Source organism: Eriocheir sinensis, unplaced genomic scaffold (genome assembly GCF_024679095.1).
Source record: "Eriocheir sinensis breed Jianghai 21 unplaced genomic scaffold, ASM2467909v1 Scaffold65, whole genome shotgun sequence".
Taxonomy (NCBI): domain Eukaryota; kingdom Metazoa; phylum Arthropoda; class Malacostraca; order Decapoda; family Varunidae; genus Eriocheir; species Eriocheir sinensis.
The window spans coordinates 102,763-117,256 of NW_026111998.1; the positions used below are offsets into that span (position 1 = coordinate 102,763).

Consider the following 14,494-nt stretch of genomic DNA (forward strand, 5'->3'; position numbering starts at 1 on the left):
GGTTGTGGGCGACCTAAATCAACCACCTGGTGGCGAGGGCCTTCACCGAGTCTGCTCCAAAGTGGTACCATGGATTGCCAACCATGTTGAGTTCCCTGACACATCAGCGTGGAGGCTCCCTGAACCCTGTGCTCACCTGGCAAGACCGCGTTGAGAGACTGTGTGCATGCTGCCCACTAGACCGTGTGGGCAGTTCCGACCACAATGCCATACTCACTACCATCAGCCTGGCCCCAGCGCGTGAAGAGGAACACCAGCAGAGTCATCTGGCTGTGGGACCGCGCGGACTGGACAGCTGCAAGGCAGGCCCTGGCAGCGACTGCATGGGGCACAGTCCTTGTGGTGACCCCAACATGACGTCTCCGCCCTCACCACTGTCCTCAATACTGTCCAGCAACACGTCCCCCACCGCACCTACTCAACTCAGCCCAAAAAAGACCAGCCTTGGTTCAGGTACAGGTGCCGTATTGCAGCGAAGAAACACAAGGCTTGGACACGATATAAAAGACACCTTCACTGCAGGAAAATAAGGCCCAACACAGACGAGCCTGCAAAAATATGATGAGGACAGCAAAGTGGGCAAAAAGAAAGGTGGATGAAGATAGCGACGTGAGAAAAGCTGTCCTCTAACCAAACCGACCTGAAACAGGCAGGGGGCTGTGAAGGAACAGCAAGGCTTTACCTCCCCAGGAACGTATCACGCCCTGAGGAAACCAGGGGTTTGAGACCTGGCCATCACCAGCCGGGAAGAGCTGACCTGCTGGCCTGTCACTTCAGCTTTCGTCAAAAGATGACAACCCAGGAACCAGACAGGCAGCCGCCCACTCCCTCCCCCAACTCATCGCCTCAAGACTAGGAGAGGTGCTAATCTCTGAGGACGCTGTCAGACCTGAGGGGCATTAACACCAGGGAAGGCGTGCCAGGCCCCTGACAGCGTCAGGGGTCCACACCACTGCGGCGATGCCCGATGAGCTCACCAGCCCCTTGCCCAGATCTTTCCGGCGATGCCTGCAGAGCGGGGTGGCCTGCATAGTGGAAGGAGTGCCAGAGTCACACCTGCACACAAGAAAAATCCAGTACGATTCAGAGCATTAGTTGCAAAACTCTGTGGGAGCTGCACAACTTCACCAGGGAAGCGGTAGCAATAACGGATTATTCTGTTTTCATTTCAATTCTGTTTTGGCCTCTGAATGTAGTGCAGTGATTAACAGCTTCCGGGAAAATAAAGGTACCAAAATATTGGTGTCAAAAGTTTATGAGCGCTTCCCGCTGCGCCAATGTTGTCCCTTACGGCAGAATGAGCTAAAGAATTTCAATATTCCCCCTTCAATACACCTTTCTATATATTAATTGATCGGGTTATTTATTTTCTTTGCTGGTAAGACCGAAGAGATCTACTAGAGTCCTCGGTAAGAACAAATCCCCCGTCATCGTCAGCCATAGTGCTTACCTGCAGCGTTGTGGTCCGCCGCCGCGCCGCGTGTTGGGAGCCACTTTTTCGTGCTCTGAAGGGACGCCCGCCACAGACACGCCGGCCAGTGAGTGCATCGGTAAACCACGCGTCTTGGATAATGAATTCAGTGCCTGCGTGTGTTGTTTCACGCGAGAAAAGTCTGTTGTGTCATTCAGCGGGGGTGCGGTGTGTAGTGGTGTGACCCAAGGTGATGGTGTGACCCCCTTTAGTGTAGTGGTGTGACCCTGTGGCGACGGTGATGTGGTGTGACGCTAAGGTGACTCACTCGTAACAAGGTAGTGTGGTGTGAGTCAGTGCGTTTGTGTCAAAGTAAAAAAAACAGGTGGTGTGGCTCTCCGTTTTACGTGCTAGTGTGGTGTGACTCTAAGGTGATGGTGTGACTCCCTGTGGCGTGGTGTTAACAATATGGCGTGGTGTTGACAGTGTGGCGTGGTGTTGACAATATGGCGTGGTGTTGACAGTGTGGCGTGGTGTTGACAATATGGCGTGGTGTTGACAATATGGCGTGGTGTTGACAGTGTGGCGTGGTGTTGACAATATGGCGTGGTGTTGACAGTGTGGCGTGGTGTTGACAATATGGCGTGGTGTTGACAGTGTGGCGTGGTGTTGACAATATGGCGTGGTGTTGACAGTGTGGCGTGGTGTTGACAGTGTGGCGTGGTGTTGACAATATGGCGTGGTGTTGACAGTGTGGCGTGGTGTTGACAATATGGCGTGGTGTTGACAGTGTGGCGTGGTGTTGACAATATGGCGTGGTGTTGACAGTGTGGCGTGGTGTTGACAATATGGCGTGGTGTTGACAGTGTGGCGTGGTGTTGACAATATGGCGTGGTGTTGACAGTGTGGTGTGGTGTTGACAATATGGCGTGGAGTTGACTTATATTAGTGTGGCGCGGTGAGGAGGTGTCGTATTAGTGCCATGGGGAGGAGCAGAAACGAGGGAGGGGAAGACGAAGAGGAGGTGGGGTTTGCCTGTCACCTCCCTCCCCACCCCGGATCACCACCCCCGCATCTACACATCTAGTGGCTCCACTCCCCTCGTCGTGGCTGCCTGGTGGGGAGCTGAAGGTAAGGTGAGTATCTTTGTTTTGGTGTCCGCAGAAAAATACAAAGTAGTACCTGGTAATTGTTTAGTTTTCCTCCTCCTCCTCAGATTAGCATTACCGCCTTCATATTATAGTTTAGGGACGAAATTGAACGGTGCAAATAGTCTGAGGCTTGTAAACTCAGTAACGCAACCTAATGATGGTAATCTACAGCTACTAACTCCAGGAAAGATCCTAGATTTACATATCAACTTGATTTCATAGAGAAAAATTCAAACTAGAAATAAAATTGCCACCAGACCAAATAACAAAAAATGAAGAACAGGTCAGTCTTCATCATGATAATCAGTATGCATACCTATACCAAGAGAAGCAATCCTTCCAACATATCAGGTCTTGCAATAAATATATATATTGGGTAGTTTGTTATGGGAAAATTATGTGAGACTTTGATCGTATTCTCATTCTGTTTATGCTGATGCACAAGCTAATATATCAGTCAATTACAATCTATTTATGTGCAACTGCCCAGTTTATCCCAACCACAGTGGTGGTCCACTCTAAAGAATTTTCTCTCTGGAATTGATGTATTACCCCTTTGAGTGGATGATAGAACAGTGACTATCGAGCCATCTGTTGAGGCTGAAGTTTTGACATCTGTTTCGTAAAAAGTACAGTGATTAGGAATTGGATCTCCCTTCCACATGTTATCCTAATCTAGAATTTTCTTATATTTTCTTTCAGTTCTCAGAGGTTAATTTATATATATATATATATATATATATATATATATATATATATATATATATATATATATATATATATATATATATATATATATATATATATATATATATATATATATATATATATATATATATATATATATATATATATATATATATATTATTATTATTATTATTATTATTATTAAAGTCATTTGGATGCATTTGGTGGTACTGATCCAAATGAAATTTATCCTCTTTTTTCTGGAAACATTATCTAAGTAACTGGGTCCTAAACTTGCCAAAACTTTCAAGTTTTCTTGTGTCAGCAGTTTTCCATTGTTTTATAGATCTGACAATGTGTCTCCAGTTCCTATGGGAGCTTCTACAGATTCCTTTGGAACACAGACCATTTTTTTTTTTATGTCTGGCCTAAGGCGCTGATGGACTTTCTTGATTGGGCCTGCTGGTTGGCTGCAGCCTATTAGTGGCAGGTGTTAGTGGCAGGCAAGTGTTTATAGTGGTGCCATCTTGCTTGGCATATGCAGCCCCCCAGAACTTATCTTCGCTTCACTCCAAAGATTTTTGCTAAAGTCTGTGTTGATAGGCTAGGTGGTCTTCAGGACAACATGTGGGTAGTCTTAGGCCACTCAACCATGACTGAAAATTGTCTGCTTGTAGTGGGTTCTCCAGGACATTGCACCCACATGCTGAGCACTCATCCACTGCCTCCCCAATTTTTTCAAAGTTTATGAAAAGTTATTATTAAGAGGACTTAATGTTTCTTAATTAAACAATCTTTTTACTTCCATGCAATTTGGTTTCAGAAAAGGTCATTGCACTACTAGATACCTAATTGTTGTGAAACTTTGATCTGCAGTCCTCTTTGGATGTTTGCACTGAGGCTAGGGTTATTTCTCTTGATTTCAGTTCTACCTTTGACTTATTAAATCATAAAGCTATATTAAATTAGAATTGATAAGCATTAATAGTGCAACTATTAATACTATATTAAAAAAAACTGAAAGCAGCATGTTTCATTTGATGGTAGTTCTAGTAATTTTAAGCCAGTTTTATCTGCAGTTCTGCAGGGTAGTGCCTTTTTTTAATCTTGTATACTCCTGATGTTTAGTAAAATTTGGAAAATAATTTGATTGCATATTCTGATAATTGTACTGTATCTTGTACCCAAGGTATGCTTCAATTAATTTTCCAAGTGTTTGTTTTGCTGTGGCTGATCCTCTGAATAGCTATGTAGTGATCTTTTTAACATACCGGTACAGTTATGATGTCCTGAATGGGGAATGAAGATAAATCCAAGCAAGACCCAATCTGTGATTGTATGTACCCTAGATTAAGGACTCACATTCCTCCTCATCTACCATTGTTTTGCTCTGGGTCTCCTTTGAAGGTCTCTTGCTAAAGCTTTTAAACTCTTACGTGTATTAATTGATGATAAGCTTACCTTTGAGAAGCATCTCCAATATATGGCTTCCTCTATTGAACAAAAAGTGGACTTTTCTGTAAGTGCTCCAGGGCACTTGGTAATGATGATAGGTACTGTTTTAAAATTCTTTAACACATTCATCTTACTATGTTTTGAGTTTTGTATACCGGTACCTACATGGCTTTCTTCTGCTGAGTGTCATTTAAGGCTATTAGACTGACTTCTGAATTGTATATGTTTCATTCTCCCAGATTTAACAATCAGTTTGGAGAAACAGTAAAGTTAGAGATTGTCTCCCATACAAGATCTTCCATCATCCCATGCAGTTGATCGAGGCTACTTTCTCATTTTGCCTGCAATAGACCTACAAGGCATATATATATACCTTAGCTCAAGATGACCATGCATTTTATAATATCAGTTTCAGAACTAATCACTTTGCTAGATGTTTTTGTTTCATATTTTTGTAAATTATTAAATGATCTTCCAAATGAAGTTGTTCATTGTGCTTTTGAATTTGCTTTTAAATTAATGTTTTTTATACATGGTTTAGTGCTTATCTGCCTGTCTCCATGGCCCATAATCAGGTAGTGTGCCTGAGTGTCGACTCACCCTTTGTTATATATTTTACATTTATTTTTTTGAACTTGTACGGTATATGTTATTTTAGTGTTTTTAAAATTTTTATATCCATTGTAAATTCAAGTCCTAATTTTGTGTTTGATCTGGGTCATCTCTTTTGCTACTTTTGCTCTTCTGTAGTGCCTTTGGGTGTTTTGTGGGGCTGCTGCACATGACCTTCACCCTGCTGGGGAGCTTGAGTGGTTTGTCTAATAATAATAATGATTATATCATCTAGGTTTTGGGATAGATGTAAGTATTTCCTTTTTTGGTTACTGAATTTTTTTTCTTCTATTATTTACAAGAAAATAAAAAAAAGTACTTACTACATAAAATCTAATTAGCTTTAGCTTAAGCTTTAGACAGGGAAGGTCATGCCTTACCGATGTATTGCAGTCGCTGAATGACTGGACAAACAATCACAGCATAAACCACCTATTTGACATAATATATTTTGACTTTGCAAAGGCCTTTGATACGGTCTCTTCACTGATAAGCTGCAGGGGTGATCCACAGGTATTTTTAGGTACCGGTATTTTTTTCTAGGGGGGAGGCAGAGCCATTACCTCGGTACAGGAGGCTAGTGTGACGCAGTGTGGCCACAATTTACTTTCTCCTAGTTTCCCCAGGTACCCATGCATTTATCAACCAACTCGAAAGAGTGGATAAACTGGGTGGACTGGGCTCAGACTGTCCCTGATAAAAAGCGGGTCCGCGGGTTTGTAGCTAGGCATGCTAACCACTACACCACGGAGGCGATCATAGTAGTGAAGGGTATGGCATTGTTTGTTGTTTTCTTTGCAACTAAGAAGACTGGATTAAAAACAACAAAAACGAGGAAGGGGTTGAATTGTTGTTATTCTGTGTGTTGACCTTTCCTAGTGTTGCTGCAAGGTTTGAGTTGCCTGTGGGTGAGGCGGTATCTCCCTCACAAGCCTATCATCAGCATAGCCTGCATGTGGGGCTCTTATCCGGGAACACGACTTCTGAGATAATTCGTCATCTTCGTCAGTAAGCTCATTCAAAAAAATGCCCTTGAACTTCTCTTGCGATACACTCGGCGTGTGTGGGTTGAAGAAGGAAAAATAAGTGTTTGCGTAGAACATTCTTGTCCAGCCGGGAAACTTTCTTGCTCCGAACATATATAATTTTATTTTTGTCATTTTCATATTATCTTATTTTTGGTATGTATTTGTTTGTGTGTGTGTGTGTGTGTGTGTGTGTGTGTGTGTGTGTGTGTGTGTGTGTGTGTTCGCTGGTGCAAAAGAAAAGATGTTGAATGCTATTGTTTTCTGGGTTGGGTGTTAAAATCTTAGTCTGCGTGGCAACTGATAGGCGTACACGGCTCAACAAATGACACGCGTGGTAGGCAGAGAGAGAGAGAGAGAGAGGATAAGTGCATTAGGGTGAATTATTCTATTAGTGTCCATACGTAGACTAGTTATATCCAGCTACTATAAAAAAGAAACTCGTTATTGCAGTTTTACATTTTTTTTTTGTATACTATGCCATAAGTTTCTGTTAACTAATTACTTCATTTAAACATGTCTTCATTCACTCATAAGGCAAGATGTTCGTAGACTTTTGAAAGCTTTTCGTGACTTTTTTTCTTTCTTGCGACGGAATGAGAGGCACGCACACGGAACCCACCACCCAGAGGCATGGCCAGAGGGTGACGAGGTGGCAGAAGGGCAGGGAAACGGGATCCTGAACACACACACACACACACACACACACACACACACACACACACACACACACACAGTCCTTTCTTTCATTAGCCCATGTCGAGAAACAGCCGCTAGGATCTTTTCTTTTTTTTCTCTGTCAACATGTTCGTGCAGTTTTCTCCTCCACTGCCTTCGTTAGAGTTGAAATTATTGTTTCCTTTTGTTTAGTGTGAGGAGGGACGTCAGGAACATGGTTTGGCTCCATTACATATATATTTTTTCTGTTTATTCCCGTCCCTTGTCCTTTCTATGAGGTAAATGCCGTGTTTGAGGTATTTATTTGTTTTATTTATGTGATTATTCATCCATTTATTTATGCATTTTAACTCACGTTCCTATTTTCATGAGATGGCTGCTGTTTGACATCGCTTCAATATACGATCCAAAGTAGAGTTAAGGTAAAATGGCTGCTGGAAATTGTAGCTGTGTATGGCTCAAAAAAGATGAATTAGTGAAAAAAAAAAGATATGTATTGGCATGGATTTGGGAGTCGAGAAAGAGAGAGAGAGAGAGCGAAAAAATATTATTCTAAGCCCGTGTTTTCGTTTATCTTGGGCTTGGTTAGGTCTGTTGGGCGTCTCGGCACTGTGTTGTCGGTATGTTGATGAACTTACTTTATATGGGAATCTAGTTTTGCTATGATATGTCTGCGTTGTCGCCTGTGTTGAATGAGGCGTCGTGGGTGTTGCTGGAGAGGTGACTACCAGGCTGTGTTGTGTTGAGTTATGTTGTGTTGTGTTATGTTGTGTTGTGCTGAGCAAGGCTGCGCTGGGCAAGGCTTGGACGGGTAAGGCTGGGCTGGGCAAGGCTCGTGGTAGTGGTGGCCTAGATAGTAAGATGAGGAGTGAGTTGATTATTCAAGGTGTGTTATTACAGCCCATCTCGTGTGTGTGTGTGTGTGTGTGTGTGTGTGTGTGTGTGTGTGTGTGTGTGTGTGTGTTCAGGGTGTTGTATGAAAGCAACATTCAAATCTCGGTGAGCGATACCCAAGGTTAAGAGTGAGTGATGCGATGCTGCTCTGCTATGAGAGATGAATCTTAACCACATTTTCTTTCTGCATTTTCTCCCCTTCCCCCCTCTCCTTTTTTACTCTTTTCTTCTCATTGTTGTTCTTTTTTATGCATCTCTTATTTCATCATTATTACCATTATCAACCATTACCATTATCTTATTTTCTCTTTCTTTTTCTCTTTTTTATTTTCGTTCCCTCCACCACCACCACCACCACTGCTCCTCCTCATCATCATCATCATATATTTTCCTTTTCTTCTCCAATTCCTTTCTCCCATTTCCAACTCTTCTCTGTGTTGGCTTTCTTTTTATTTCATCCCATCTACTGTTTTGTTATCCTCCTCCTCCTCCTCCTCCTCCTCCTCCTCCTATTATTTTCTTTTGCTGTTGAATTTACATAACTTGAGCGAATAAGAATTGCAAAATACACCCACCTTACAATGCTGCTCCGTGCACTCCTCCCATTCTCTTATCCTCTTCACTTTCCTGCGCCTTTATCTTATCTTTCTTTGTACCTTTATCTTCATTTTCTTGTGTCATAATCTTCACTCTCTTTCGCCATCACCATCGATCTTTTGCCTTATTATCCTTTCGCCATCATCATCATTTACGTGTTCCTTTCTCTATATTTCCTTGCACCATTATCCTTCTTGTACCATTATCTTCACATTCTTACGTCATCATCTTTTTCGTGGGACATTATCTATCTTATTGCTCCATTATCTTAACTTCTCAGCTCCTTTTTCTTCATTTTCCTGCTCCATTCTTTTTTTCATGTGCTTTTGACTCACTCGTCTCCCTTTTCTCTCGTCATCGTCTTCTCATCTGCTCCTCTCTCTCTCTCTCTCTCTCTCTCTCTCTCTCTCTCTCTCTCTCTCTCTCTCTCTCTCTCTCTCTCTCTCTCTCTCTCTCTCTCTCTCTCTCTCTCTCTCTCTCTCTCTCTCTCTCTCTCTCTCTCTCCCGTAATGCATCCTACATTCTCGTCCTATTATCATGCACTTCAGCCTTCTCTCTCTCTCTCTCTCTCTCTCTCTCTCTCTCTCTCTCTCTCTCTCTCTCTCTCTCTCTCTCTCTCTCTCTCTCTCTACTCTCTCTCTCTCTCTCTCTCTCTCTCTCTCTCTCTCTCTCTCTCTCTCTCTCTCTCTCTTCCTCTCCCCTTTTTTATCGTTTTTCTTCTTGTCCCTCTGCTCTCAATTCATCTCTTGGTCCCTATGAGTCATCCTCCTAATAGGCCCTCTTCCTTATTCTCATGCACGTCGCAGTCTCCTCCCTCTCATTACCTCAATTTCTTCTCCCCTTCCTTGACCTTCATCCATGCCTTCACCCTCACGTGCAACACCTCCCACCCCCCACTTCCTTCTATTACCTGCAGCACCTTCGTTTTTGTTCGCCCTCTCATCCTCTTAGTTCTCAGGATCCTCCGCGCGTAGTCCAGGCCACGGTCTAAGAGTGTATATTGTTCAGCTGTGGTCCAGATCGTGTGTGCGTGTGTGTGTGTGCAGCCTCTTCCTTACATGCAGTCTCCTCGTGTTTGTATGTATCCGTCCTTGTGTGTTCTTGATTTCCTTTTCTTACTCATTTTCTTTTCTATATTTTTTCGTCTTCATCGTCATCGTTTTTTTTTATAATTTTCTTCTTCTTTTTCTTCTTCTATTTCTTCTTCTTGTTCTTCGTCTTCCTTTTCTTCTTCTTCTTCTTCTTCTTCCTCTTCATCTTCTAGTTCTTGTTCTTCTTGTTCTTGTTCTTGTTCTTGTTCTTCTTCTTCTTTGCTTTTTCTTTTTCTTCTCCTTTTTCTTCTCTTTCTTTTCCTACTTCTTCGTCTTCTTCTTCCTCCTCTTCCTCCTTCCTTTTCTTCTTCTTCTTCTTCTTCCTCTTCATCTTCTAGTTCTTGTTCTTCTTGTTCTTGTTCTTGTTCTTCTTCTTCTTCTTCTTCTTTGCTTTTTCTCTTTCTTCTCCTTTTTCTTCTCTTTCTTTTCCTACTTCTTCGTCTTCTTCTTCCTCCTCTTCCTCCTTCTTTTTCTTCTTCTTCCTTCATTTTTTCCTCCTATGGCACACATGAATAGGTTAACACGAGTAAACCTATCCTGCAAGAGGCTTTAATAGGCCCTCCACAGCAGGTATCATCAGAACACCTGTCATCCATCGTCCGTTAACTCCATCCATAAATTCATCTCATCAGAAACTCAAGCGTGTACGCACTAACCACTTCTCCGTTGAGTTTGTTTTGTCTACTCTTTTCATCCATATTTCTTTTTGTGTTCTATATTTTTTTTTTCATGGCGTTTCATGGTTGGGTTAATTTTTGTGGTTGATATTTTTTTTTCCGATTTCACGTGGATTTTTTTTATTATTATAGCTACGGTCCATTTCGTTTCTCCCCATCCCCCTCGACGACCCCCCCCCCTCTCTCTCTCTCTCTCTCTCTCTCTCTCTCTCTCTCTCTCTCTCTCTCTCTCTCTCTCTCTCTCTCTCTCTCTCTCTCTCTCTCTCTCTCTCTCTCTCTCTCTCTCTCTCTCACCCCATGAGTCACCTATCATTTCACACCTGTGCCTCTAGTTAATAACCCAACCAGGTATTCGCCGGCGACAGATTTAGGCTCGTGACACTTGCGCTCTGCTTCAATGCTCAACACTTTCGCCTTGGCCATTAATAAAGCACGTATTAGAGGTGACATGTTTACAGCTGTTAGAGGTCACAGTATATAAGGTCTGTAATGTTAGTTTGCCTCGCCCCAGATTCCCTTAGGCGCTCATTAGTCAAACATCTAGCAAGGGAAGGTATACGCAGTTGCACGGGTGACCTGTAGCGCCGTTTGCATCTCCTAGTTGCAATAATGTTATTTCCTGGTCATGTAAAAATAGTCTCATCCTTTTCGCCATGATCTTTTCTTTATCGCTGAGACTATATGAATCATTCTCCATTATCAACATTATTGCAGATAATATATGTATATCATTCTGTAATATTATAGCTATTAATGTTAATGAGTTATGATGATACGCGCGCCAATAACTGTAATTCGCTACAATTTTCGATAATATTATGGCTATTCATATTTATAGATTGCTCAATTATACGCTTGCCGATAGCTGCAATTCGCTACAATTCTGTAATATTATAATTGTTCACATGTACGGATTACTCATGATTCCCTCTACGCATGTCAGTAGCTATTATTCGCTATCAAGACTCGACCTTCGGAGAGGGGAGGAAGAGAGGAATGGGATGAACCGGATTTGAGAGGATTGAATCTGGGTGGAGCGTGGTGGAAGGAAGGGTCGTGGAGAGGGGTGGAGCTGAGGAAAGGGAGTGAGGTGGAACGAAAGGCAGTGGAGTTGAGTAATGCACCCATGTGGAGAAATGTACTCGGAAATGGGGGCCCAGGGAGAAGAGTTTCCTGGCACTGTATTTGCTTTGCGACGCTTTCTTGAATTTTAACGAGCCAGGTCGTGCCCCACCAGGATGGCTTAATGGGAAATACCTGTTTGGTCTTCTTCCCACTTGCGGAGCTTCAGAGAAAGAGAAAGTAAGGACGTCATTCACCGTTTTCTATTTATATAATTTGTTTGGTGTTACGCCATAGTGAACTTTTATCTTTTTTTGCCCTTGAGCTGTTTCCTTTGGTGTTAAAAAAGATAAGGATACGCACATTATAATTTACCGCATTTATGTATTCTTGTGCTCAGAAATCTGGGAATAATCTTGATCCTTTGTCAGTCGGCGTCTTCCTCGGCCATGTTTATATGTACGTAGTAGTGTGTTGCTTGGATTTTTCATTACTGTTGTTTCGTCCTTGGTCTATCTTTACTTTAGATAAATAACAGTCTCCTTTACCGTTAAAAAAAGTCAATACGCGCACGAAGGTTGTTTTGTTATTATGCATATTTGAAGCATAAGATCGAAAACCGAAAAAAAGGCTATCATATGCATACATTATTACTTCAGTGTTAAGAGTAAGACGCAGTATTTTATGTAACTCTATCTTTATTAATATGGGTGCAAATGGAATTCAGTATCGAGGTTGAATTATTATTATTAAGGATACAGCTCAAGGGCAATAAACAAAGAAAAAAAGCCCGCTTGTTCGCTGTTCCTGCAAATCGAACAGGAAACGCCAAAAGAAAGGTCAGTTTCGGATGTAGAGGCTTTGATATTCCCGTGTTGAAAGAATAAACCATCACTGAGCGTTAGGGTGGCCCGGTGTGGGTGTGGTGTGTGGATAGATCTTGGTGTGTGGGCTGTGTTCCCCCGCCGCTTAGGCTGCCTCACGCACCTGTATGTCCGGCCATGATGCTGGGCAGTAATAAGGCGCGCCAGGTGTCCACGATGTTAGGTACCTATAGGCATTGAACGTTCCATGTGTTTATACTTATTTATTCGTTTATCGATGTATGTATTTATTCATTTTGCTGGTGGTGTTGGGTATTAATAACGAGTGCCAGGTGCTTATTTATATATCCTATTACATGGTTGTGTTTGACAGTGATAAGGCATTCAATTTTTTAATTTCTTTTAAACAGCTTTTCGAACTCATATCCTTAAGTGTTTCTCTTACCTAATGTTCCTGAATGTTGGAAATATTTATAACCAAAGTTTTATACTCACCTTGACTCTGAGCCAAGATATGCTAATGAGGTAGTTACAGGAACAGGTGCTGGGTAATCATCCTGCCGAACTGAGGGAGTAGTTCTTGGAACCTTACAGGGGGAAAAAAAAATACCGAGGGTGTTTTCCCGCGTCATCGTTCCTTGACTCAGCTTGAAGTACAAGGTTTTCACGCTGCTGTGGGTAACATGAAATTCTGGGACCCTGGGAACTAATATGCCAAGGACGTTTTCCCCTTGAGTACTGATGCTCAACTCAGGGCGATAAACTAAGTGTTACTCTCTTCCTTCACTCCTCTGCCTGGTATTTCACGATTCATTCATCCAAAGTATCTTCACTCCGCTGCTGCTGGCTATATAATTTGTACCGAGCAACAAATAGCCACATTCCACGCTGACAAAACTATACAAGACAGGATCAGTTCAGTGTCCTCATTTACCTGTGTGTTAATCCTATACTTCACATTACCTTCACTTTTAATGTTACCCTTTTTATCGTTAAGGGGAGGGAGGGGGGGGGATAACTCGTGCTTAACCGTGCCCATAATGCCAGGGATACAGGGATTTACGGCATGGTATGGATGAGGTGTTGTTATCACACACACACACACACACACACACACACACATACACACACACACACACATGCACACAGTTAACTTTGCATACTCGAATATTCATGTGTTTAATAATTCATTTAAGACTGTGTACAAAGGGGTCGTTAAATTAAGTGAAAGATGAGAAGGAGGAGGAAGAAATCGTGAGGTGACAGAGGTAGAGGGAGAAGACGAGGGAAGGGAAGGGAGTGATGGAGTGAGAGAATGGGCAAGCAGGGGTGAAGGGAGGGAATGCATAAGTAAATAGAAGGGTGAGAGGGAAGGAAGGAGGGAGGATATGAGAGTGAGAAGAATGTAAGATCTGTCATTGGGCATATCTCTATCTGCTGTCTGGTGGTTAATGACATGGATAGAAGATGCAGAAGAAGAATAGAACATGCAGTGAAGGATGACTCAACAAAGTTAGTCACGGTGGTCTGGTTTGGGTTATGTGGATGTGAGGACTGTGGATGATGACTCGAGTCTTGTGGAGGAAGAGCGTGTGGTGGATGAGGGAACGGTAGTGGAGGATGAAGGGACAGTGGAAGACGATTTAAGTGTGATGGATGAGGAGGTTGCAGACGATGATGACGAGCCGGATGAAGGGATTGTAGTGGATGAAAGGGCAGGGATCGATGAGGAGGCTGCAGACATCGATGACAAGGTGGATGAGGGGGGTGTAGAGGATGAAGAGACAGTAGTATTAGAGGAAACAAGTGTAGTGGGCGAGGACTCAGTACTAGTCGACGATAGTGTTGTACCTGACGAAGGGGTGGGCGCACGGTACACCTTGCCTTGGTATTTTCCTCCGAAGGTACGATTCACCACCTTACGCACCCATCGCACCTGCCTCCCGCACCTCCCCATCACCACGTCCCTCCCTCTCCTGGCCAGGGCACTCACGCACCTCCTTCCACCCTCCACCACCTCCCTCACCAAATACACACACCTGTAGGGGCTGACGGAGGCACGAGAGGGGGGGTTAGAAGTGTGCGGCGGGGTGTGAGGGGGCGGGGAAGGCACGGGGAGTGGGGTGCTTGGGGAAGGGACCAGTTTGGGGGGAAGGGGAAGATCGGCAACTGAAAGAAGGCGTTTTTTCATCCCTTCAGGTCGTCCACATACAGGGCAGGTGTCCACGGTCAAGTGTGCTGGTGGGGAGGCTGAGGTGCTGGGCGGTGGTGGTGGTGGTGAGGGAGGCCAGCTCGGGGGTGGTGTAGGGAGGCCGCCTCGTCTGTACCGC

General features: G+C 43.3%; 1 protein-coding gene across 1 annotated transcript in view; it reads left to right on the plus strand.

The window, feature by feature from the left end:
• Positions 1-1,489: 1,489 nt before the first annotated feature.
• Positions 1,490-14,494, plus strand: part of LOC126993650 (uncharacterized) — a 32,888-nt gene continuing 19,883 nt past the window's right edge. Inside the window, exon 1 of the mRNA XM_050852816.1 lies at positions 1,490-2,542. The gene's annotated coding sequence lies outside the window, so the exon portion shown is untranslated. The remainder of the gene's footprint in view (positions 2,543-14,494) is intronic.